Below are 26,061 nucleotides of genomic sequence, written 5' to 3' on the forward strand. Positions count from 1 at the left end.
ATAAACTGCTAGGGATTCCCCATTCCGGCCTCAATTGCAGAGTAGAGTTCTGAACGCTGCTGCCTGTGCTCATCCGTGAGAGGGATATCTAGTGGGCAGAGCGGACATGGGAGCCTGTCAGATGTGAAGAAACAGGTGTTGTGCTACCTCTGTGTCCTCTGAAGATGACCTCTAAGAGCTCCTCATGCCATAAACTTGGTCTTCCTTTGTCCAAATCAAGAACCTAAGCGAAGACTGTTAAAGGACACAGTGAATCGCTTAATGTAGGCAGTAAGACCTCAGTGAGATAATACCACCCACCCAACCTTTGAGGGGTGGATTTAAACGTTTTCAGGTCGCTGACTGCTTTCAAAATCTAAAACAAAATAAAACGCTATGAGCTCTTTTCCAGGAAAAAAAAAAAAAGCACAGAGAGACAAAATTATGCCAAGTTTCAGAGCTTCACCCACACCAACCATAGCTGCCTATCCCAGAAGCTGTTCTCCTGATGCTCGGGGTAAGAGTCCTCGTTTCCTGGGACATGAGGCCACCAGGCAGACACCCCCCACCCCCTACCCCAGCCACTCCTGCAGCATGCTGTAGCCAAGTGACCAGTTCTCGCCGATGGGATTTAAGTGCAGGCATGGTGCATGGCAGCTTCCAGGACACCTCTTTACAGGGCAGCTGGCATGTGGCCATGGCCCTCCCACTTGTCCTCCTGCTGCTGGACTCCAGAGATGAGGGTGGGACAGAAAGAACTAGAAGAGCAGAGCAAAGAACAAGACGGAAGCTGCCACATGTCCCAGGACTACCAGCCTCAGACTTCCCTCATTGGAAAATAACCAACCACCTGCTCTAAAACAGCATATTCTGGAACCTGTCACACGCAGTCAGCCTTAACCTTAAGTGTGGCACCCTCAAGTCCGTTCAGATGGCCCTGGGTTCACAGGTTCCAGGTTAAATAGCATCCCTCACGAAGGGCTAACGGAAAGTTTTCAAACACCTAGTTCAAGCTTTTTCCTGGTCTCTGAAAGTTCTATGAGCGGCTTAAGAAAATCCTCCAAGCTCACCATAAAAATCCTCAATCCCAAGCTCTTCCCAATGAGGACGCCACACGCTATCCAAGTCGTTTACTCAGAACGGTTCAGCTGCCAGGAGAGAGTCATTTAAAATTCTGCTAACAGTGAAGGTTTGAATAGGAAAAACTAGGGCAACAGGCCCAAGAAAACTGGAGCAGAGTACTCCATGCGGCTGCCATTTTGGCAAATTAAATTTACCATTTCTCAGAAGTCCTGGAGGTAGTCCAGTCTTAATACAATAAAGCAGCTGAGCTGAGATTAATGTCAATAAAGTCTCTGATGGAAATGACCAGTTCGACCCTAGCAAGCCCATGAAGAGAGCATCTCCCCTGGGGCACATGAAAAAAGGACCCACCAACCCAAATCAACAACCGAAGTGCTCGATCTCCGGAGAATGGTGGAATAAACAATGGCACACCACACTGTAAAACACTACACTCATTAATGTGAGCGAGACTGGTTTAATATGTGAACCAAATGCAAAGATCTCCAGAATATAATACTAACAGAAATATATATATATACTATATATACATATACATATATACATATATATATATATATGAAAGGAAAATTATAGAACTGTACATATATGATCCCAATCCCGTTTTCTAATAACTGCGTGTCTGGAGTCACAGGCCATGTGCATGTGTAAAGGCATCATGGTGAACTTCCTGGTATCTGGCAGGGAGGGGGAGTACAGACAACGTTCATCCTTTATCTTCCCTCAGCTGAGTGCTGAGTCTTCTGTAAGCACGTATTATTATCACTATGAAACTGTCCCTCTAAAACCAGTAAGTATTTAGACAAGTCCAACCACATCAAATCCTGACAAATACCAGGCAACTGCCTCAGCCGGCCATGTGCTCCAATCCACACAGCTCTGGGGGCTCCCGAAGCGCCATTGCCCTCCCCACCTCACCTCCCTCTCTGCTCCCCCTTCCACATCACAGCCCCTCCTTCCCAGGGCTCAGCTGGCCATCTTGCTCCTCCCCTTCAGAGCAAACCACCCCCCTAACAGCTGCCTAGACTTGCTGCCTCCATTCCCTGTAGAACCTAGCCCAATTAGACCAACCAGGTGGGTCCATGCTCCCCGCCAGCAACACGGGCACAGGCTTGCTCCCACCTCCTCCACCTGCCTCTCTCTTGCCTTCCCTTCTCTCTATGGGGGTGCTCATCATCTTCCTGACTTGGCGGGATGCCCAGGCTCAGTGGAGGACCTCTTCTCACTCAGTAGCACTGGAACACCATCTGTGGCTGATAACGCAGGCCCACCCTTCAACTCAGACCTCTCACGTGAACTCCAGATCCACGTAGCCAACAGTGTCCTGGACACCATCCCTGGGTGTCTGGTCTCAGTTTCAACATACCTGAACTGCACTCAATACCCACCCCACAACCACCCTGCTCCTCCGACTCTCCATGTCAAAACCTTCAGTCCTTGGCTCTTGTCCCTCTTATAGGCAAGCTGTGGGCATATCTCTCACTTCATGCACTCTGGCCTCATCTTCTCACATCTGGATTTGTGCACTGTCCTCTGCATAATCTCCCTGCTCTGTCTTTGCCCCATAATTATTCCCAATACCTAGTTAAAAAGCCATGCAGATCACATTAAAACACATGTCAGACCACATCTCTCATCTATTCAAAGCCCACCAAAGGCTTCTTCCTAATTCATGAGCTTTCTGGCACTCTGAAGACAACTGTGTACCAGCTGGCACCCTCCGGTGCCCCTCAGGCTCTCCCCACGGCTCCTTGCTGGACCTGTCCAAGCTCAGAGCCCCAGCCCTCCAACATCCACTGGGCCCTCTGCCAGCTAATGCCTCTGCCCAACACCATCTTCCCAGAGACACAACTACACCCATTCAAAACCCACCATCAGCACCTGCATGGCTCCTTGCTCCCCTCTTCTGCTTTGTCACAAGGCACTGAAAGCCTAACTCACCACATATGCACCTGTCTCCCCTAACTGGAAGAGAAGCTCCAGAAATTTCAATCACTTTGCTCCCTGCCTAGCACAGAGCCTGGCACACACTGGGCCACGACAAGCACCTGGATGATAAATCCACTGGACTTATCAGTGGGGTCACACATCAATGCAGAACTAGGACTGTCAGCATGTCTACTTAAGAGCCAGAGAGTAAAGTCTTCAAAGTACTAGATCTATGTCTTGGTTCCAATAAAGACTAGACTATAATTAAGTCCCAAGTCTGTTTAGTTTATGACAGCGACCTTCATGTGAACGGCACTTTCAGTTGTTAACAATGAAAATAAGGCAAACTGCTCATCAGTTGTCAGCAGAAGACACTAGCAGCTGTTCATCAGTTGAAATACAGAACCACAAATTTATTTTTAATTTTGCTAATTTTTAAATATTTTGGATATTCAAAAAATAAAACCACAAGGCCATTAAAACAGGAATAAAAGAAAAGCTACTGTAATTGAACATGCAACTTGACTTTAGCAGTAAAGGTAAAAGCACAAAATGCTATGGACAGACTATCAGCTTTTTAAAAAAAAAAAAAAGATTTTATTCACTTATGAGAGACAGAGACAGAGAGAGAGAGACAGAGAGAGAGAGAGAGAGAGAGAGAGATAGAGATGCAGAGACAAATGCAGAGGGAGAAGCAGGCTCCATACAGGGAGCCTGATGTGGGACTCGATCCTGGGACTCCGGGATCATGCCCTGTGCCAAAGGCAGATGCTCAACCGCTGAGCCACCCAGGCGTCCCGGACTATCAGCTTTCATTAGGAAAAAGGCAGCAAGAAAAAAATAAGCAAAACAAAGAAAGCCTCCTTGTGTCTACGCTGGGATCTTCTGGCACCACAAGAACAACATCACTTGGTCTGTCTCAGGGATGTCACATGTACAGGTTTCTTTTTCCCACCAGTTTTTTTAGGGCAGAAATTCTTTGCAAAGCTGTTTCTTTTTTTTAATATTTTATTTATTTATTCATAGAGACACAGAGAGAGAGAGAGAGGCAGAGACACAGGCAGAAGGAGAAGCAGGCACCATGCAGGGAGCCAGATGTGGGACTCAATCCAGGGTCTCCAGGATCATGCCCTGGGCTGAAGGCGGCGCTAAACCACCAAGCCACCAGGGCTGCCCACAAAGCTGTTTCTTATATTAAGCCTGATGCTGAATGTCTTGGATGAGGGTCTTTCCACACAACCTCCCACAGCAGCGAAGTGACTCTGTGCTACTACTGTAAGCTACCCACCATCAGATACACACAGCGTGGCCAGCGGAAGAGGCACAGTTACGGGGGAGAAAGTCAGGCATGACCCTAGCTTGGAGGGGCCTCAAAATAGACTACTGGTGTGACTTCACACTGTCCATGACGAAGATGTGAACTGAATGAACAATTCTGAGGGTAGGAGCGTCCCTACACGAGTCCAAGAGTCTCAGGGTACCACCACCCGAATGGATGCTGAGCCCTGAAACCGCAGTGCAGAGGAGGACCGCCAGCACAGAGGTCCTGCAGCCTGCCCAGCGCCCCTAGAGCCACCGCCTCTCATCTTGCATGGCTCCTGCTGGGGGTTCTGTGTGCACCTGAGCAGGAATGTCAAGCCCACACCATAAAAATCACAACAATTATTTCCATTTCCATGTGAAGAAGTGGCTAAGTAAACCTGAAGCTGAATCTCCAGAAAAAGGGAAACCTCCACGAAACCAAAGATCATTCCATTAGGTCAAATTCTTTTGGATATAAGTGTAGTAAGAACATAATTAAGATAATTATGTGAAAAAGACGCAGCTTGCTTATTTTTTTTTTCTCTGAAATCAATGCAGGGTGGGAAGGCAGTATACAAAAGACAAACTGGGGAAGGAAGGGAATATATAACTATCAACACCCTGTCTGGGGACAGGTAAACAAGGAAATTGGGAAGTAGGAAACCCTTCTTCCTATGGTTTCCCCTTCTTCCTGGGAAAACCCAGCCACACCATTCTTTGGTTAAGACAGCTGGCCCAGATGTGTTTACATTTAAAATTAGAAAAAGAATGCCAAATGGGCCTCAGATGCAGGTCCTTCTCCTTAGGGTTCATGTTTGATTAACTTTGCCACTTTTACTCATTTTTTCCAAAAGGTACACACCTCCTCAAATACCAACCATGATGCAGGAAAGAAAAGTGGCTGCATTGAAACTGGTCCCACAGCACCTACTGCCCCAATTCACATGCATCCTGGGCTCAGCACCCCCTTTACCATCGTAAAGTGAGTGAGGTCCCCAAGAAGCCTGTGTTTGTATAGGTATATCCATCAGTAGTTACCATATTTGAAATTAGAACAGAAAATGTTTGAATACTTCTTTATTCATTTAAAAATTATAGAAATCAACAAAAAATTATAAAAATCAACATATTATATGTAAAATATTTTTTACGATAAACAACTATAGTTTCCAAAACAGCAGCAGCAAAATCTTAGCAAGAAGAGGGACGTAGTTTGGCATTTTCACACAGCTCCTTCATGTCAGACTTAATGGAAAACAACTGGATTTTCATATCTGTCAGCTTTCAATCTTACACTAGGAAATATGTTGGTTGATGCACACAAAGAAAACCCACCCTCACAAAGAAGTCCTGTGGGGACAATATTTTACGAGCCAATTCAGAAAACTTTTGTTAAGACTCTTTGTTAAGACAATACCAACACTCGACAGGTGTTTTATTTTTCCCTGAAATCTTGTTGCAGTGTGCAATCTAAAACCTTATCGGTAAACTTTTTACTTTATTACTTTCAAATTATTACTTTCAAATCCATTGGTCTGTCTTGAACTTTCAATGGATCTTCCACCCAAATGCAACTTTGCAACATCGTGCATTGATCATTTGGAAAATACTGGTTCACTGAGTCATGCAAGTTTTCCAAACGCAGTTCATTATGTGTTATCAACAGCATTGCATTCATTAATATTAACACTGATATCAGAAACATCTTTAAGTACTGAGAAGCTGTCAGGATTACAGTGGCAGAGACATACTTTGCAAAATTCCAATTCCACTTGAAAGCTCAAATTTTCTCTTCAGCAATAGCATTAGTTGCTTTCCTTGAAGTAACAGGCTAACTTTGTTCAATTAGTAAGAAATAACCGTAGTTTATCAATTATTCTTTCATGTTGGTCCATGAAAAAACAGGGCTAGTTCAGCTAGCAACTTAAGTGCAGAAAAGCTTGTCCTCCAGGCAATGCTCCAACTCTGAAATGCAGTAGAAGTGTTTTCCACAAACTTCCTGTTTTGTCCCACTGAGTATTAAAAAGAGTTGTACTCAAACGTTGAGACCTAATAAATGAATTTTTACTACTTCATCAGGGACATTTTTAGGTGAAAATGGCTTTTTTTAATTGCAGTGAAGAACAGAAGGACCCAACTGCAGCCAGGCGGCAGCAGCTTTGACACATCAACCCCACACCATCAGTGCAAATGTCAACACACAAAAAAAGCAAATGACCTCTTATGATCATTATGACAACCGTCTGATCTCACAGACCCCCTGTCAAGGTCTCAAGGACACCCATGGGGTTCCTTGGACCACACTTTTAACAACCACTGCTTTCAGGTATTGTATATCCAGAAAGCATAAGAAACATGTATGACTTAAAGTGAATTTCAGATAACTTCTGGTATAAAATACAAACCATAAACAATTACAAGCAACTTTTATTTGATTAACCAACTGCCAAAGATAAATGTAAATACACTAGAGAAGCTTGTGTTTACCTTGCAATAAAATTTTTGGTGTTTACTATTATAATACCCATATTTTAATTCTTCCCTGGTAGCTATAAATTGTTCACGATGTTACGTATTTACTCTGACAACATAAAATACTACCTCTGCCAAAGATACAGGAGTACGATAATGTACACCCAACTGCAGATTTAAATATTTCAGCCTTGTTTCTTCATTCTAGGAGGAATTTTAGTCTCTGTGAACTCTTTCACACAATATTAAGTGATCTTCCTGCGTTCATTCCCACATTCTTCAAAAAATAACCACTGGGCACTGCGCCCAACAGATGCTACAAAGAAAGAGAACATGGCCCTGCCCTTAAGATACTCAATAAAATAGTGACTAAGTACAAGTGACAATTGGGATCCACCTGGGATCTACTGCTTAGCTAGAGCTAAGAAGAGGCCTAGCTAGGGGAACACAGGTTGAGGCAGCTACCCCACAGCCCTCGTAAAGATCTGGGGAGTTGGCAGAAAGAAGGGGATAAAGGATAAAGGTACAGGTCTACTGGCCAGGACCATGGAAAAGCCCACAGCATAAAACTAGCAGAGGCTCACTCTCAATTAACGAAACCTAAGGAGATCTGCCAGAGGCAGTGAGGTCCTAGTGGTGGGGGTCATCAGCCATAAACAAATTTGGGGGGACATTTAAATATGGACAATATCTTCAGTGACACTTAATATATTCATTTTTTAGAGGTTATGTGAATGTTCTTGCTCTCAGGACGTGAGCACTCAAGCATTTAGTGGTGAAATACAGTGATCTCTGCAACTAATTTTCAAAAGCAGAAAAAAATACAGGTTACCAAAAATTACCAAAATGTGTAATTCTCACAGTATTTCAAACTTTTTCATTATTACTTGTGCTGATCTGTGATCAGTAATTATGATTCACTGAAAGCAAAGATGATTAGCATTTTTTAACAGTAAAGTGTTTTTAAACAAGGTAGGTGTACTGCTTTTTTAGACATAACGCACACTATTGCACACTTAATCACTATAGTGTAAACATGTATATACACTGGGAAACCGTAAGACTCATTTGACTCACTTTATTGCGATATTTGCTTTGTTGCAGAGGTCTGGAACCAAACCCACAGTATATCCAAGGGGTGCCTGTACACATGGATGAAGCAATGCCCCAAAATACTAATCCTTTTTGAGTCTAGATGGAGGACACACACCTGTGAACTCACTGCTGTCTTCTAGCAACTTTTCTCTGGATTAAGGGGAGGAAGGGCAGCACAGAACCACTGACTCCACAGAACCTGCTCATGCTGACAGGCCAAGCAGTGCCTGGAGTGCTCCCTGTCGCGGCCCCGGCCCCACATCATGCTGGTGTGTGTTGACGATACAGGGAGAAACTGGGTATGGATACACAAGAACAACCTATACTACTCTGCAATGTATCTGATAAAAGCTCTTAAGTAAATGTTTAGAAAAAAACAAAAATAATAAAACTCTCCAATCCACTAGCTGCTCACTAGCTGCCATAACATCCCTCCTGTGCCAAACTCTTAAGGCATGTTATGGAACCCTCATCCAAGCCCATCCACAACGTCTCTTCCCTCTCCCTCTGAATCTCAAGCAATACTGTTTCCAAACTCAGTGTCAGACTGGAGCTTTTCTCCAAGGGACCAGACAAGAGCCCTGTATCAATGACTGAGTACCTTTGGGCCCTAGCCCTTCCATTTCTCCCTCCTTCTCCCAGTACCTCTGCCCTCCTGCAAACGCTCCCCCCTTCATCTGCGGAGCATTCATCCACCTGGTTCCAAATGACCCACACACTGTGGGGCACTAGTGAGGCCCCTTCCCCGCTCCCAGGATATAGCCCTGGGATGCTAGATGGATGGATGGTCTCCCAGGACTGCCAGCAGGCTCACACACCAATGATTGGGAGTAATCCCCATCTCCCCCACCTTGCCCTCTCACCCCGTATTTCAAACACACTATGGCCTTTAACAATAAAATCCACTCCAACACTTTCAAAGCTGAACTCTTCCTGCACCAGCACTAATCTTCCCCCAAGAAAGCTCAAGGAGATACCACCAATCTCCCAACCCCTCCCACAAAGAACTCTGCAGACTTTTATGAACTTCCTCTGCTCTGCTGCCCTTAAGTATCCAACCATTACCAAACCCCATGGCTTCTTTATGCTTGCTGATTTTGACCTGACTTCCTCCCTCCCTCCCTCCCTCCCTCCCTCCCTCCCTTCCTTCCTTCCTTCCATCCATCCATCCTCCCTCCCTCACTCCTCCTCTTCCTTCTCCTCCTCCACTTCCTCCTCCTGCTTCCTTCCATTGCACCTGGTCTGCTAGGTGCCCCATCATCCCTGTAACACAATCTGAATTTGAGTCCATTGATCTGGCAGGCTGAGTGTCCCCTTGGTCCATCCCAAAGCCACAGAGGGCTCAAGCAAGAAACCAATCCTCTCTCATCCACCCGTAGACAAGTTCCACATTAACATTCTTCCAAAGAAAGCTCACCCTCTCAAAGTCTAGCTAAAGTACCTTCCATGCCCTCCTCTGCTTATAGTGTTACATCCAAATTTCTCCCTAGGTTTCAAACCTTCCCCAATCTGGCTCTGCCCCATCTGCCTCTTGATAGCCTCCTTTTATTCATCCACCTAACAAATGTATTCTAAGCCAAATGCAACTCTCCACCTGTTTTTGTACAGCCCATAAGCCAAATCAAAAAAAAAAAAAAAAGATGCTATTTTGTGACATGAAATTACATGAAACTCAATTTCAGTGTCCATGAATAAAGTTTTATTGGAACACAGCCATGCCCAGCTGTTTGCATGCTGTCTATGGCTGCTTTGGGGCTGTAAGGATTTGTCCAGTGCCTGAAAGTCTCCCTTTAATGTTAAAACCATTGCAGTAGGCATTGGGTGACCAATGTTGCCAAGAATCATGCTGGGCATGTGGAAGTCATCCACAAATACTAGTTGAGTAAAGGAATGACCCTGCAGTTCAAATGTTCCTATAAACAAAGATAATCCCGAAACCCATGCTTCAGGTCTTGGGCCTGACAGGTCTTTCAACCCTTCAGCTATAGGACAGTAGAAATCTTGGTTTTATCTCATTAAAAAAAAAAAAAAAAAAAGCATTCAATACTTGGAGACTGCAGTTGAAAGTCAACCTCTCTCCTATACACTTGATGTACTTGTACCTCTATTTTTTCAGTTAAGATGGAAGGCATTCAGAAGTGTGGAAATGCATGAGATGACATGGGCCAATTTTTCCACCTCTAGAGAAGAAAGCTATGTTTCAAAGAAACATTGTATTGATTTTTATGATCATATACCTAAATCCGAGATAGCTCATTTTATGACACTGAATTAAAGACAAACACTTTCTCCACAGACATATGTTCATATAAGAAATATTGACCCTAAGATTATAAGAATTCATACTATTGCAAACTGTCTAAAATCATCTAATAAGATTTAAAATTCTCAACAAAGTAGGGGATCCCTGGGTGGCTCAGCAGTTTGGTGCCTGCCTTCGGCCCAGGGGGTGATCCTGGAGTCCTGTGATCAAGTCCCAGATCGGGCTCCCTATGGGGAGCCTGCTTCTCCCTCTGCCTGTGTCTCTGCCTCTCTCTCTGTGTGTCTCTCATGAACACATTTTTTTTAAATCTTTAAAAAAAATTCTCAACGACGTATCATTGAATAACAACAAAAATTACAGCACTGTGTAGTTACAGCATCTACCACAATTTACAATAAAAAGTGCAAGAGAAATCACTTCCCTGAAGAGAACAAGAGGGTATCTGAAACCTAATGCCTATCAAGGAGGGCTGCTGGGACAGTGGTCCGTGGAGCACATACTGACCAGTCCCTCACAGCAGAAACACAAAAGTCATTGCAGGTTCTTGCACTTACAATAAATATGTACTTTACAAGCATGGCCAAGCTTTTCCTTAGCAAGTTTACTAATTTAAAACACCTCTAAGTTTCTGGCCAGTTCTAAAATTTCAAGATTCTATGATGTAAGTTTACCACAAACAAAATTCTGACTACAAAAAAAAAGGGGGGGTGGGCAGCCCTGGTGGCTCAGGGGTTTAGCGCCGCCTACAGCCATCCTGTGTCCCTGCCTCTCTCTCTTTCCTCTCTGTGTATTCTCATGAATAACTAAATAAAATCTTTAAAAAAAAAAAAATTCTGGCTACATGCAAATTTCAATTAAGCTAGCACCTTACAAGCTTGACAAGCATAAGATGACCCAGGACCTAGAAGGTGATGTTGATAACAGTAATTACAGGAGTTGCCATGTATTAAGCATCATATCATTCAGTCTTCACAACAATGGATGGGGGCCGTTGTGCCCCCATTTTACAGACAGGCCCATTCCTAAACACTCCCCTTAGATGCACCATAGTATGAATGTTTACTAAGGGAAATGAGACCAGAGTATCCTGAAGAAATGGGGGGTGGGGATGGGGAGGAAGCAGAGCATGCTCCAGTCAAACCTGTGTGTCCTGCTAACAGGGCCCATATGTTATCCATCACCCACGCTTGCTCTTCCTCCCTGGCGTCTACCCAACCATCTATCCTGTAGCTCCCTCCGGAAACTGAAAGCCTTTTATCACCCATCTGTTTCTCCTGCTCAATGCCACATACTGCAAAGCCAAGGGAGGAGGGTGGTCAGCAGTCCAAGGGTAAGGATACTACGGTGTCCTAATCTGCTTTTTCCACCTCGCAGTTTCACAGAAACCAAATGAAACAACTAGCACATGCCAAAATGTTAAGGGGATTTGTAATCCTAACCAGGCAACACAAAAACAAAATATTAACTCCCAACTCGAGCAGTCATTAAAATAAGTAACAATGACAGGTAGCAGATGCAGGGACAGTTCTAGAGGTTTCTGATCCACACAACACGTCAAGCAAGTGCAACCCCTCAGAGGCACGGCTGATAACCAAGGAGAAGTAATTAATATGATCTAGAACAGAAAACAGAGTCTAGGAAGACTTGCTAAGGTCATGTCAGGGACACTGGCTGACCCATGCACAGCCCTCACACGGGTTCAAGGGTGGTGGACACATCCCATGCCACTATTGTCACAGGGCCCAGGGATCTAAGTTTATGGTCTCTCAGTATGGTCTGTCAAGCTCAGAGTTCTCATTATGTAGTCCAAACTCAGTCATGAAAACGATACAAAAAGTAACCACTTGGAACCCCAAAATTAACTGGATCAGGTAGAAGATTGAAAGTTCATGCCAACAAAAATGTCCATGTAAAGCATGTATCTACAGTTTAATTTTTAAAAGCCACTTTAGTAGTCAAATATCTTCTTCAAACTAGTAGGCCTTCCTATTGGGGCTCGAGAACATCAGGAAGCCTGTGTGCGGTGGGATGAGGACCTGAGAGTCCAGGTTGCAAGCCTGGTAAATGCTGAGCTGAGGGTTTCAGGAGTGCTCCCCACCACACCACCTGGCATGTGGGGCCAGGCCTGCCCTTCCCTGCAGGAGCCAAACAGCCAGAACAAGGAGCTCTGGGTCTCAGGCCCCAACACTCTCCTAGCCCACATAACATTAAGACAATCTTATGGGCGACAGAGCTGAAACGCCTCTCTGGAGAGGACTACTCCACCCAAACCCAGAAACATCTCAACACCTGCTACCTGGAGCACAGAACTCTAGTCTAGACTTAAGTGGGGGAACCAACCAAGGGGGCCAAGGAAACCAGGACTCCAAGCACAACTTCAGACTGGACAGCAGCGGAGGGGCCCAGAACTATTACAGGTTAAGATTATTTCCAGATGATATTTACTTTTAAATTTTAAGAAAATCTGTTTGCTACACCAAATAATTCACTTTGATTAAAGACACATGACATAGGGGTGCCTGGGTGGCTCAGTCAGTTGAGTGTCTGCTTTCCACTCAGGTCATGATCCTGGGGTCCTGGGATCAAGGCCCACCTTGGGCTGCCTGATCCATGGGGTGTCTGCTTCTCCTTCTCCCTCACCCCCTCTCCCTGTTCCTGCTCCCTCACGTGCTCTAATAAATAAAATCTTAAAAAAAAAAGACACATGACATAATTTATCTGCATCTCAAAAATGTTTTCACCTTAGCCCATTAACCTGACTTTCAAGGGGGACAAATTTCAACTTGGAAACCCAAAATATTTAGACTCTGATTTAAAAAACAAACAAACAAAAAAAAAAACGGTCCAGCACTAACCAGGTACCCTTGGAAAAGAACTCTTACCTAGCCCAATTGGATAACATCTACCTGAAAGCAACCTTAGGAAATTTTAACTTTTTAAAAAATAAATCTAGGTAATGACACCATGGGAGGTCATGTTCATTTCTGACCCACAATTCTAGTACATTCTAATCACAATGCATTGACACATGCAGCTAAGGATCTGAGCAGACCTTAGAAAGAGCTAGCATTCTGTCTCTTTACTGAGTCCTCCCATTCCTCTCTCAACAGAAGGGCAGAAAGAAATGGTTATTCAGTGATTTTCATCAACAGTTCACACTTTTAATTTTACTGAACTTATAGTTTGTAAGGAGTGTGGGCCTAATTTATGATTACGTATGCCAGGGAAAATATCCTTGAGGAAAAACAGATGCATCAAAGTGTATGAGTCCCTTTTTCTTTTACTAAGGACATCACTGGAATTACTAGTAAAATCGAATTAAATCTGTTGCTCAGATAATAGAGTTGTATCAATGAGAAACTCTGAATTTTAATAATTATGTTGTGGTTGTATAAAAGAATATCCCTGGAATATAGAAAACAGCCTCTTAAGGATTTAAGACCAAAGGGGCATCATATCTTACATTGTTCAGGGAAAAAAATACACACACATAGATTCGTAGAGAGGAGAGAAAACCTAAAAATCTAGAAAACTGTCACAATTCTTTGTAATATTCCTGCAACTTCTAAGTCTGAAAACACCCAATTCCTACAAAGAGATGCTGAGGCTTTTTCTCCATGGAACAGCAGTGAGGATGGATGGAAGCATTCTCATTTGAAGGCAACTTTGTCATCACTTGTTCTATTTCTGAAAGGCTGCCACTGACACTTCCTTTCCAAGATTTCCCTAAAATGAACTAAATTTCTGACCTACACTCTCAGCACCTTCAGCAGGTGAATGAGACAGCTCAGTGGCCTTCTTCCAGATTGCCCCAAGTCTCGACGTCTGTAATTAAGAGCGCGATGCTGCTGGCGAACAGCACCACCACCCGTAAGGGGAGGACACACTCTGAACAGTACTTGCATCAGTCGAAGTATTCCTACCATCTCACTGTTACTGAACCCCCAACTTTGATTTATTTCTCCAACTTGCATTAGTATTTTTAGTTTAGAGCTTGGGGAACTCACAAACTATAGCCCAGGGACTAAATCCTGCTATTTTGTAGAGTTCTACCAGAAAACAACTACACCCATGCTGGCTTCCACCCTAAAGGGCACAGCTGAGCAGTTATGACAGAGACACCAGAGTCAAAAATATTCACTTATCTGGCCCTTTACAGAAAAAGTTTATTGACTTCTGCCCTAGAGCTCAAAAGTGTTTATGGAGACATTGGTGGCATCTTCAGATCTTGAAACTGCCTCGAGACTGAAGAATAAAGAAATCAGGACCTATTACCGTAGAACAGGGATGTTGAGCTCTGAAAGAGGTGCCTGCACTATTATTACAGGGCGGTTCAACTGTCTCCAGGTCTCCACTGGCTCTTCCTGCTCCACCTCTTGTCAGCCGTAGAGAGTGGCTTCTGATTCGTTATAGTTGGATCCATAGAAATCCCGGTAAGGTAAAGCAGGCTTACGGAGTTCTTGAATGATCCCCAGAACTCAAGAACCAAGTCTAACTGCACTTTTTATTAGCAGCTGTGCTTGAAGGGAACCCCAAGCATTACATACTTGTTATTATTTTATGTGGCCCCTTCCACTTTCTTTCTCCTAACACAGGATGATTGCATTGTACAAGTTTGAATTACACAAATCTAAAATAACATACTAAACCCTCACTTTGCAAAAAATGTGAAAATTACTTGAATGTCACAAATCTTAAAAATTCACAAGATGTTTAATTACAAAGCTAAGAAGACCAATTCACTGCCAACAGGCAGCTGCCACTTTTAGCTAGTCAACAGGACACTCGGCCTTCTCTGTCCAATTCAGTGTAAAAGCACAAGGGGTGTGAATTACACAGCATCTCCAGGGAAGCGTTCTGGCAGACAAGGAAGCCTAATGCAGCACTTTGCTCCTGGGGCCCAGTCTCGGCTCCTGCCGACGAGAGTTCACAGGAGGATGGTGTGACAGCAGACAGGTGCATCTTGGCCATCCACCTGCCGACGGAATCACAGGGCTGCACCATGGTGACAGCAGGAACCGCAGCCCGAGTCCATCCGTCCCTGCTCTGTGAGGTTCATATGCCTGGGGCTCTGGCCACACCCGCTGGACACAGTTGACAGCAGGGAGGGAGTGCCAGCAGTACACACACCAAGTTTTCCTTGCTAGCTTCATCCAAACCCCCTTCCAGCTCAGAAAGGTTAAACTTTGCTTCAAATTATTTGATGATTTTCTACCTTGTGAAAAAAGGAAAAATCACTACAAACCACAAACAGCACTTTTTGAAGCACAGAATATAAATCTTTATTACTAAACAGTTTGTCAGTACAGGGTTCTGCCCACAGATGCCGAGGCCTCAGCTTGATAGGCTCAACATAGTCTTGGTTTCCTGACCACACTCCCACCCTTGTGGCCAGACCTCTGTCTAACTGGGGGCCCTGTCCAACCCACCTTCACTTCCAGTGCTCTAAGTGTGCTCAATTCTTTTATATGCGAATACAAGATAATATAAGGCAAGGAAATGGCAGTCAATTTCCACATACGCATCCATTCCACCTACTACTTTGTCAGTGATCTAATTAACACACGTTCTCATCTCTGCCTTCTCTGGACCTTTGTTGGATATTGTTCTTCCATTACTTATGCACTGGGAGCAATCTGAGCTCACGGGTTATTCACCAGTCATCCACCATCACCACCACCTCTCCCCTCCAATGTGACACTTCTTACAGTCAGAAAGTGAATCTTACTGTCCACTCTACTATGGAGGTATATGGCTCCAAAATATTTAATGAAATCAGACAGTTCTTGACTCTGGATAGAAATGAAAGGTGCAGAAAAATTAATTCAAAAGAAGAATCAATTTCATGCGATATCACAATATTTTGGGCATACTATCTGCTTGTGGCTTAACATTCCCATCACATTTTAATTCAACAACATCCACAGGTTTCAAGCAATGGGAGGCTCCAGGTGCTGATCCCCAGTTCTGCTTCCTCTTAGAGGTGTACTCTGGAGCATTGTGAGGAGGCCATACCTTCACCACTGCACAAGGGGTGAGGAGTCAAGAACTTTCTCCCGGAAAAGCCAGGCATAGTCCTGGACAATGAACAGAGCCAAAAGGCGAGGCAAAGATAGTGTATTAGCTAAAGCTCTAATTTTTAACTGGTTTCACAGCCTGTCAAAAGTGGAAAACCGAAGGGTTAAGTATTTTATCACCTGAAAAGTAGGGGTGACTGCTGATTCTAATTCTCCGCCATGAGCTAAATAACCTCCAGGTACTGGCCCCCAACAAAAAAACAAGTGTAGCTTTTTAAGAGCAAATTCCAGTCATATGATCCCACTCAGTACTTGGCTCTCAGATTCCCTAAAACTCCTCCTCACGTCCCAAGAAAATGAACATTTCAGAATGGTTCAGAGTACTTCCAATGAACAATCCATCATGTGATTTTGTTATGACCATCATATACATGAAGTCAGAGAACACAATAACGATCTTTATTTACCTGTCATAGGGAGGACTTTTTAAAGCTTTTATCTGAGAAGTTCTCATTGAAAACCTTAATGTGTTATTTTCCCCCAGGAGCTCCTTCAAAATGAGAAAAATGTTTATTTTTCCCAGACTTAAGTAGCTAAACTGATAGTTATGTGTACATTTTAAAGTTACTCTTGTGGGTCATGTATATAACCATACAGCTAAAGTTGTCAGGATTTATACACTGTAGACAAAGACCTTAAAGATGATGGCTTTCTCAGCTATACTGGGTGCTATCACTAAACCATTACCACACCTCACCCAGAACCTGTGCCTGAAGCACCCAAGTAGCAATCCACAAAACAAGACTGTGCTTTATCTTATTTCCTTGGTGACCATCTAGCACAGGAAGTATTTCTTCTGCATCAAAGGGCATATACCACACCCAGCAATCTTTTTACAAGCAAATTGAGTCTTTCCCAGTTTTTTCAAGACCTGGATACTTTTTGAGGAGCACCAGTTAAGATTTTGGTGAGTGACCCTCAATCTGGGTTTTCTCGTGACTGAACTATGGTAAGCATTTGTCTCAGTGTATCACACTGGGGTACGTGATATCATATGTCTTATTACTGGTGATGTTAAAGTGCTATTTGTAGGTTTTTCCACTGTGAAGTTACCATTTTTCCCTTTGTAATTTATAAATATCTTTAGAGAGATACTTTGGGGCTATGTAAAGATCACAGATTGGAGACTTCAGGAGACATGACAACTAAATGCAGAGTGGGATCCTGGATTAGATCCTGAAACAGAAAAAGGATATTAATGGAAAACTTACGAAATTCAGTTAAGTCTGTACTTTAGTTAACAGTACTGTGCCGATGTTAATTTCCTGATTTTCATATGGATATCTGGTTATGTAAGAAGTCAGCATTACGGGAAGAAGGTGACGGGAACAGGGAAGCTCTGTGAACTATTTTTGCAACTTTTCTGTAAATCTAAAATTAAAAGTCTCAAAATTAAAAGTTTACAAAGCTGCAGATTCTGATTCCATATGTCTGGTAGGGGCCTGAGAGTTTGCCTTTCTCTCAAACACCCAGTGATGGTAATGTCACTGGCCCATGAACCACCTCATGTGGGCCTTGCTAGGCCCTGACAGATATAGCTGACATATTTCACTGTACACAACTTTCGAAGGACAGCTAACTAAAATGCACCAAGATTACACTTCATGTACAGTAATCACTGCTTAACTAGAGGCAATCCTTAAACTTGGCACACTGAAGTGCTACCTTAGTACAATGACATGGTATAAGAAGCCAGTGTGATAAGACAACCTTAGAGTCTGAAATCACAACCTTTGCTACACTTGTCTATGGTTGGCCTTCCCCGGCTGAGCTTGGCATGCCTCCAAGGCTACAGAGCCAGAACCTCCAGGAGGAACACACAACATCCGCCCACACTGCAACGCGGAGATGACCACGGGGACAATGATCAGGGCAACGGTTCCACTGACGGATGGCATCCATTACCAAGAGAGGCAGCAGAGCAGAATGACAAGAACGGGCTCTGTAATTCCTGCTCACAAGGAGCGACTTGCCACAAAGGTGATCTCTGCTCATCCCATTAAATTAATTTTTAATTGCATATAACAATCCCGCAAGAAAGAAAATATGACACAGACAAGATACTTTGCATATTTCTGGGAGACTGATAGGATCTAATGGAGGCAAAGGAAACCACAATCTGGAGCATACAGGAGTGGGTACAGCCAAAGTGGGTAAGCCTGTGGCAGGCCAGAACACTCAGCAGAGCACAGGCTGTTCCTGCTCACAGAAGCCTCCCTAGACCAGGTAGACCAATCCCAAATCAAAGGGGTTTGTCTTAAGCTGTAAGGCCTACAGGAAAAGTCTCTGCAATCTGGCACTCAAAGTCCCACACACTAACAAGTTCCCAATGACTTGAGGGGAGACCCACACATTTTCAAAACCAGCCCCACAGACTCAGAGCTCTCTGCCCATTTCCTCTTGCTTTAAACAACAATAAGGAATATTTGCCACATGAAGTATGAAGCCAATATTTTTTAAAAGGCAACAATGGCACTAGAGGAAATAAGAAATCAAAGAACAAAAGAATTGAAAAAATTCCATGTTGGTATCCTCAAAATCAAGAATATGTTCACAAGTAGCTACTATGGGGGAGGGGGTGGGGAGAACACATAAGTTCTTGATCAATTTTCAACTGTGGAAATAAAAAATTTTAAACAGGATTGGAAGATAACTTGAAGCCCTCTCCCAAAAAAGAGAAGAAAATGACAAAAGAGGATAAAGACAAAAGATTCAGTGGGTCAATCCAAGATGTCCATCATCAAAATAAAAGAGTAAATGCAGGGGAAATTCTCAGATACAAGAGAATTTCCCAGAGCTGAAGGGAAAGCGCCCAGAAGCACAGAACATCCACAGTGAGACTCCACATCCTAGGGCAGTCTGGAAATGTCCTAACACCAAAGAGGATTGTAAGGAGTTACTCAAAAGGAATAAGACTATTTGGCAGAAATGATATTGAAATGAAGAAAGCCAAGATTAAAACATGGAATCCTGTACAAACTGGGATGTATAATAAAGGAAAATATCAGAAGAATACTTGTACTGGCCTGAGTAATCAATCCAGATTAGAAAAAGAGGACAGAGGGCTGAGGAGAATGGGGGGGGGGGGGAGGGAGGAGTGGGGAGTTGGAGAGATGACATTATCCCTTGAGAATTTACAACGTAAAGAGTCAATGGGAACAGAAAATGCAAAGAAAAAGAAAGGCCACTACAAACAACAGAAAAAAACAGAAAGCTGTAGAAGTGAAAAACAAGATTTGCTCGGTCTTAATCTGAGTTTAGTGAACACAGTGAATTAAGGGGATAGAAAAGGTGGGATATGATAGGAAGGGCTCAATCATCGTATGATAACAGAATGTCAACAATGTGTAAGACTAATAAAATACCAAGGTACTCTCCAGAGCCACGGAGACCTTCCCCAAGAGCAAAAAGATGTTAAGTCTTTGAGGAGTAAGACGGGGCTGTTGCTCTTCAACCTAAGTTTCCCACTGAGGGTTTACCGTGTGCATGACTGATAGATGTATTATTATTTAAGAGCACGGACCTCGGAGAGAGGAGTTCGAGGCCTTGGCTCTCCGCGTCTCGGACGAGCGTCCTAACCTCCAGGCGCCGGTCACCTCTCTCTACAAGGTGGCCACCTCCGCCTCTCCAGATGGCTGCGAAGAGAAGCCCTGGGAGTGGTCCGCAGGCCCAGCCACAGCACAGAGCGCGCGCGTGGCGGCCACTTCCAGACCCTAAGGCCAAGGGATGTTGGCGGAATCCAACATCCTGAGCACATGTTCTCACTTTAGTGCGACACAAGGGAGAACGAAGCTAAACAGAGACGCCTCATCTCGGGGGCTGTTCCGCTGTCTCCCCGCCGCTAGATCCTCCAATGCAGGGCGGTCCGGAGGCTGAGGAATGGGCGTCGGTCCCCCGTGTCCCTCACCTGGGGCGACCCCTGGACTACCCCGACCTTGGCGAGGCCGGGGGCCCTCCCCGAGGCGGGCCTGGGGGTGCAGCCGGTGCAGGGGGCGCCAGGGGCGGCCAGCCCCGAGCCCCCCGGCAGCCCCCGAGCCCCCGCGTCCTCGAGGAGCGCCCGGTGCAGGGCGCCCACCGGGCGCGGGGCGGGGCGGGACTGGGGGCTCGAGGCAAACCCCAGGCCGCACTCCCCAAGCCTGAGCCCTCCCCTCCCCTCCCCTCTCCGTGAGCCCTCGGCCCCGCGGGGCGGGCACACCGGGCGCAGGTCGGCCTGCCCGCGGGCCCCGGGCGCCGGCTGACAGGGGAGGCCTGTGCCCCGGTCCGTCCGCGGCGCGGCGCGGGGCCCTCACGGGGGGCGGGGGCGGGGGCGGGGGCGGGGGGAGGCTGGCGGGGGCGGCGGCGGCGGCCGCCGGCCGGGGGAGCCAGAGCGGGCGGGGAGGGCGCCGGGAGCGGGGCGCGCCGGCGGGGCCGAAGGCGGCGGGCCGTTGGGCGGCCGCGCAGGGCGTCCCGGGCGGGGGCGGCGGGCGCGGGCGCGGCGGCCGGAGGAGGGCGCAGGGAGGAGGGAGGAGGGGAGATCTCGCTCTCGCTCTCGCTCTCGCCCCGCGGGAAGGGGGAGGTGGAGACGCGACCGGCTGCGGGAGCTGCAATTACCGTGTGGGCTGCGGAATTCTCGTGGTGTTTGTCGGGGAGATGCGATAATGGCGTCCGTCCTCGCGAGAGAAGCCGCCGCTCTGCGCAGGCGCCGCGAGTCCCTCCCCGCGGCCCTCCGCCCCGCCCCGTCTGCGCAGGCTCCTCACGCGGGGCGCGCCCGGCCCGGGGACCGGGCCAGGGGGCGGGGCCTGCCGCTGCAGGCCTCCCGCGCGCGCCTTCGCCGGCGCCGGCGACCGCCGAGCATGCGCACGCGTCCTCCGGCCGCGCCACGGTTGGGGCCTGGAATCTTTCCTTTCCCGGCGCGCGCTCCGTCTCCTCGCTAGCCCCGTGAGAAGTCGCGTCGGTGGACCGCGAGAGGAATTTACGTTTCTTCAGAGGCTGAATGAATAGGAATTAGGTGCGCGCGACTACATATCCCGGAGGGCTCTGCGCGAGCCGCGAGCTGAGGTTCCTGGGAATCGTAGTCCCGGCGTGTGCGCCAAGCCTGCTGGTACTTGTAGTCTCTCCGGACTCCGGTCTCCCGTCGGCGCCCGCGCCCGCCACTGCTGGGACTTGTAGTTGGAGACGGGGACCCTGAGGCCGCTGCGGCTCCGAAGGGGTGCCCCGGAGTAATAGCTGGTGCTCCGGGTCCCCGGAGTCTGACCACACTTCCCAGGGCTCACGCGTGGGGGAAAATGTGTGTTCGTGGTGTGACCTGTCCCGTGTGGAAGTAATATCTGTGTGTGCATACGTACACGAACATGCGGTGTGCATGTGGCTGTGTTACACGTATGTAGCATAAGTGCTGGTCGGTTGGTGCTCGTGGGGAAAAACCACTGGCTGTACACACCATCCGGCAATGTTACTCCTGCTCACTGGTATCACTGTTGCTCTTTATGTGCGTTGGGGTTACCCTGCTTTTTGTTTTCTTCTTTATACTTGCCTTTGTTTTCTGAATTGTTTACGAGTAAGAATTCCTTCGGTTGTCCAAAAACAGACTGTGGAGCTATTTTCATTTGGAAAAGAAAATGCTCTACTGTTTCTGTAACTTTCCTGCCTACTTCCCTTTTTGCCGATGATAAAAACCTGTTTCTCGGAGGCAGTAACGAGCTGCTTGCCCTTGGGCAACCTTGCTAGTAATAGTCTCTTCCAGAATGCACACTTGGGGGATCTACCGAGGCTGATCTTTGGGTTAGCTTTACAGGAAAGGTGCCTTGAAGAAATTACAGAGAACAATCACAGAAGATCGGTGCTGGAAAAGATGCTCCCATTGAAATGAGAATTGTCCTGGGAGGGGTGAAGGGAAATTGCTCAGCAAGGTCACACTGCTGGAAGAAGACAAAACCAGGGTTTAGAAACCAAAACACTCTGGTCTACAGTGTGCTCATAGTGGGGAAGAGGGTGGCAGAAGCTAAACGTGCAAATCCTGAGAGATAAGTGAGGGCAATGTCTTCTGTCCCCACTTCTGCCTCAACCATAGCCAAAACTAAACACTTAACTAAGAATTCTTAACATGGACATGCAAATATCTGAGTACAGAGTAGCTAAATGTAGACTGATCTTTTTGTTTTTGTTTTTTGTTTTTTGTTTTTTTTGTAGATGATCTTTTTCATGTGATTTCAAAATCTCAACAAAGCTTTTGTCTGTAGCTCTGTTGTGGATATGGGTTGCTGGCTCCTTCCTGGCGAGGCCTAGCACACTACTGGGTTCTATACTACTGCTAAGTCATCATCAGGAATTAAGCCAATCAAAATTATAATTATACTTATGCCAGAGTCATGGACTTCTCTTTTACGTTTTTGATTATTCAGATTAATTTATTTTTCATTTTGCTGCCCAGGAAGCTCAAATAGAGGAGAATGTTACTTTGTATTGACATCTAGCTGATTAGCCATGGTTTTAAAAATAATTCAATAGCTGGAAACTGACAAAGACAGCTATCTACCAATGGAGGATTTCTTCTTTATTGCAGAGGGTCCTCTTCCTTGCCAGTCAATCCATACAAGGATCCAGTCCAGGAATGTCTGGGTGCTCAGTGGGTTGAACATCTGACTCTTGATTTCAGCTCAAGTCATGATCTCAGGGTTGTGCAATTAAGTTCCACATCCACTGCTTTAGATTCTCTCTCTGCCCCTCCCACTCTCTGTCTCCCTCTCAAAAAAAAAAAAAAAAAAATCCAGTTCAGTTCTGGAGTTAATGAGACTGGTGTCACATTAGTGGGGGATTTATGACTTTATGAGAAGAGAAGGAGGTGCACTCTGGCCTGAATGGCACCAGAAATGGGGGACCCCTTCCATATGCGTGCATTGGGCATTTGTGAAGATCTCAAAACTGTGCATTGCTCACTTCAAGTAAACCATAGAATTCTCCAGAAGGGTCCTATTCATGAAGATGTCACTAGGATGGAGAGAACTCTTATTCATGAAACTCTCAGTTGCAGAAGAAAAGCCTAGAAAACAGTGCTATTGTCTACAAGAGCAAGGACATTGAGTTGGCCTGACCTGGGCTTGGAATCCAAGCTTTTCTGTAGCAAACTGCATGCTGAGGCCTTGTGAGCCTCGGTCGTCTCCTCTGGAAACTGTTACTTCACAGTTACAGCTCATGGGGATATCAGGAGGATTCAGTGAAGTAGAGTTTGTAAATAGTTTAGCAGAAGGTCTGACTCAAGAAATGATCATATTACCCTGTGTTAAGTTGCCATGCCTTCAGCTAAACACATAATCTCTGTTCTTTGTGAAGAACATGAAGTTCAGAGAGGTTAAGCAACACATCCAGGGTCACAAAGCCAAGGCAGTGCTAGAGCTTTGATGAGAAAGATTGTGAGATATGGCAGGAAGGGCAGCTAGGCTGTGGCCTATGCAGGTCCTTGTTGGCCAAGAGATGGGTTTGGTTTTGATCCTAAAATAATGGAAAGCCTTTATAAGGTTTGGGACAAGGGTAGATGTGATCAGATTTGCATTTCAAAAGTCACTCTAGCTAGAATGTTGAAAATAAATTGGGGGTGGAGGGGAGAATTTCTAAGTGGATTGGGGAGAGCACTTGCGGAGGCTGTGGCAAGGGTCCTGGCAAGAGATGATGGAGGCCTGAACTGGAGTGATCACAATGGAGATTGAGACGCAGAGAAGTGGACAGTATCAAGAGATGTCATGGGGTGAAATCAACAGGACTTGACCATAAACCCGATACTGGGGGCAGAGATAAGGGAGAGGGGCATCTGAGATGCTGTCTGGGTCTGCAAATATGGATACCCAGATGGATGGAATACCATTCCCTGATATGGGAAACTCTGGGCACTACCAGCCACTGACCACCACCCATGGCTGTGGAGACAAGCTTGAACAGTGTCTCTTTGTAATTGTCCACCTAAGGGGGCTATTTTATAATTCCTCTTCTACTCCAGGACTCCTTTTTCTGCTTCATAAAAAAGCACTTGCTGGGAAGAGATCAAGTTTGGGGATGAAGGGGAATTCATCCTGGAGTCCTGGAGGTAAAGCCCATAGGATAATTCCAGAGAAACGGAAAGAAGTAGCACTGAGATCCAACTGTAGCCTCATTCCCCACTGGCATAGTTCCACCACAGCCACATATTCTGGTCCATCAAGAGGTTTAAGGACCAGGAAGTCCATCAGCAACGTGGTGGAATAGGAGGTTCTCTCATCACATCTCCCCTCAGCAACGACAATTTAACAGCCATCCATGGCTGAGGCCTTTCTGAAACCACCTTGAGACCCAGCTCTAGCCACTTGTAACTGGTGTAGTCCCACCCACCCAGGAACACAGAGGGAAACATACTCATAATGTGATACATTGCATTAATAAAATTGATACTATATGATCATCTCAATAGATGCAGAAAAATCATTTGACAAAATTCACCATCCTTTGTGATAAAAACTTTCAACATAATAAAGGCCATGTATGACAAGCTTACAGCTTACATCACACTCCATGATGAAAAGTTGAAAGCTTTTCCTATGAGACCAAAAATGAGATAAATGTAGAGTCCACATTCCACAGAGTCCTGGAAGTCCTAGCCATGAAAATTAGGCAAGAAGTCCACCAAATCAGAAAGGAAGAAGTTAAAATTTCTATTTGCAAATAACATGATCTTACACATAGAAAACCCTGAAGACCACCAAAAAAACTCTCAGAACTTACAAACCATATGCAAAAACCTATACACTAACAAAAATAATCTGAAAAGGAAATGAAGAAAACAATCCCATTAACAATAAAATAGTTAAGAATAAGTTTAACCAAGGAGAAGAAAGAGCTGTACACTGAAAACTATAAGACATTGATCAAAGGAACAGAAGAAGACACACAGAAAAATGGAAAGACATCCCATGTTTATGGATCAGATTTAATATTGTTAAAATGTCCATATTACCCAAAACAATCTATATATTTGATTCAATCCTTAACAAAATTCCAATGGTATTTTCCACAAGAATAAAAGAAACAATTCTAAGATGCATATGGAACCACAAAAGACTCTGAATAGACAAAGCAATCCTAAGAGAAAATAACAAAACTGGAGGCATCACACTTTCTGATCTCAAACTACTATCACAAAGCTATCATAATCAAAACAGTATGATACTGGCATAAAAACAGACACACAGACCATTGGAACAGAATAGAGAGCCCAGAGATAAACCCATGCACAATCGGTCAACTAATCTTGGACAAAAACATCAAGAACACAATGGAGGAAAGACAGTCTCTTCAACAAATAGTGTCAGGGAAAATGAGCATTCACATGCAAAAAGAATGAAATTTGACCCCCATTTTACACCATACATAAAAATCAACTTGAAATGGATTAAAAACTTAAATGTAAGACCTAAAACCATGGAACTCCTAGAAAGAAACATAGGAAAAAAAGCTCCTTGATATAGGTCTCGGTGATAATTTTTTTTGATATAACACCAAAATCACAACAAAGGCAAAACAAACAAATGTGAGACTACAACCGAAAAGAGTTTGTATGTCACACTGAAAAGGCATCCTAAAGATGGGAGAAAATATTTACAAACCATGCATCTGAAAATCAGTTAATACTCAAAATGTATAAGGAGTTCACATAACTCAATAGCCAAAAAAGAAAGAGATTTTAAAATGGGCAGAAGACCTGAATAAACATTTTTCCCAAGAAGACATACAAGTGCGTGAAACATCACTGGTCACCAGGAAAATGCAAATCAAACCCACGAGGTATGTCCCAACTCTTAAAATGGCTGTCATCAAAAGCACAATTGATAACAAGTGTCAGTAAGGGTAGAGGAAAAG

At 45.1% G+C, this 26,061-nt stretch overlaps 1 protein-coding gene across 6 annotated transcripts in view; it reads right to left on the minus strand.

The window, feature by feature from the left end:
• Positions 1-20,917, minus strand: part of LOC121499627 (BTG3 associated nuclear protein) — a 105,699-nt gene extending 84,782 nt beyond the window's left edge. For 4 of the 6 annotated variants that reach the window (XM_041770486.1, XM_041770485.1, XM_041770484.1 and 1 more), the window contains exon 1: positions 20,791-20,917. The gene's annotated coding sequence lies outside the window, so the exon portion shown is untranslated. Of the gene's footprint in view, positions 1-19,723; positions 20,353-20,790 lie in introns of those variants that run through there. The other 2 variants (XM_041770483.1, XM_041770482.1) reach the window with 2 other exon arrangements.
• Between the last annotated feature and the right edge of the window lie 5,144 nt (positions 20,918-26,061).

This window comes from Vulpes lagopus, chromosome 10 (genome assembly GCF_018345385.1).
Source record: "Vulpes lagopus strain Blue_001 chromosome 10, ASM1834538v1, whole genome shotgun sequence".
NCBI classification, from domain to species: domain Eukaryota; kingdom Metazoa; phylum Chordata; class Mammalia; order Carnivora; family Canidae; genus Vulpes; species Vulpes lagopus.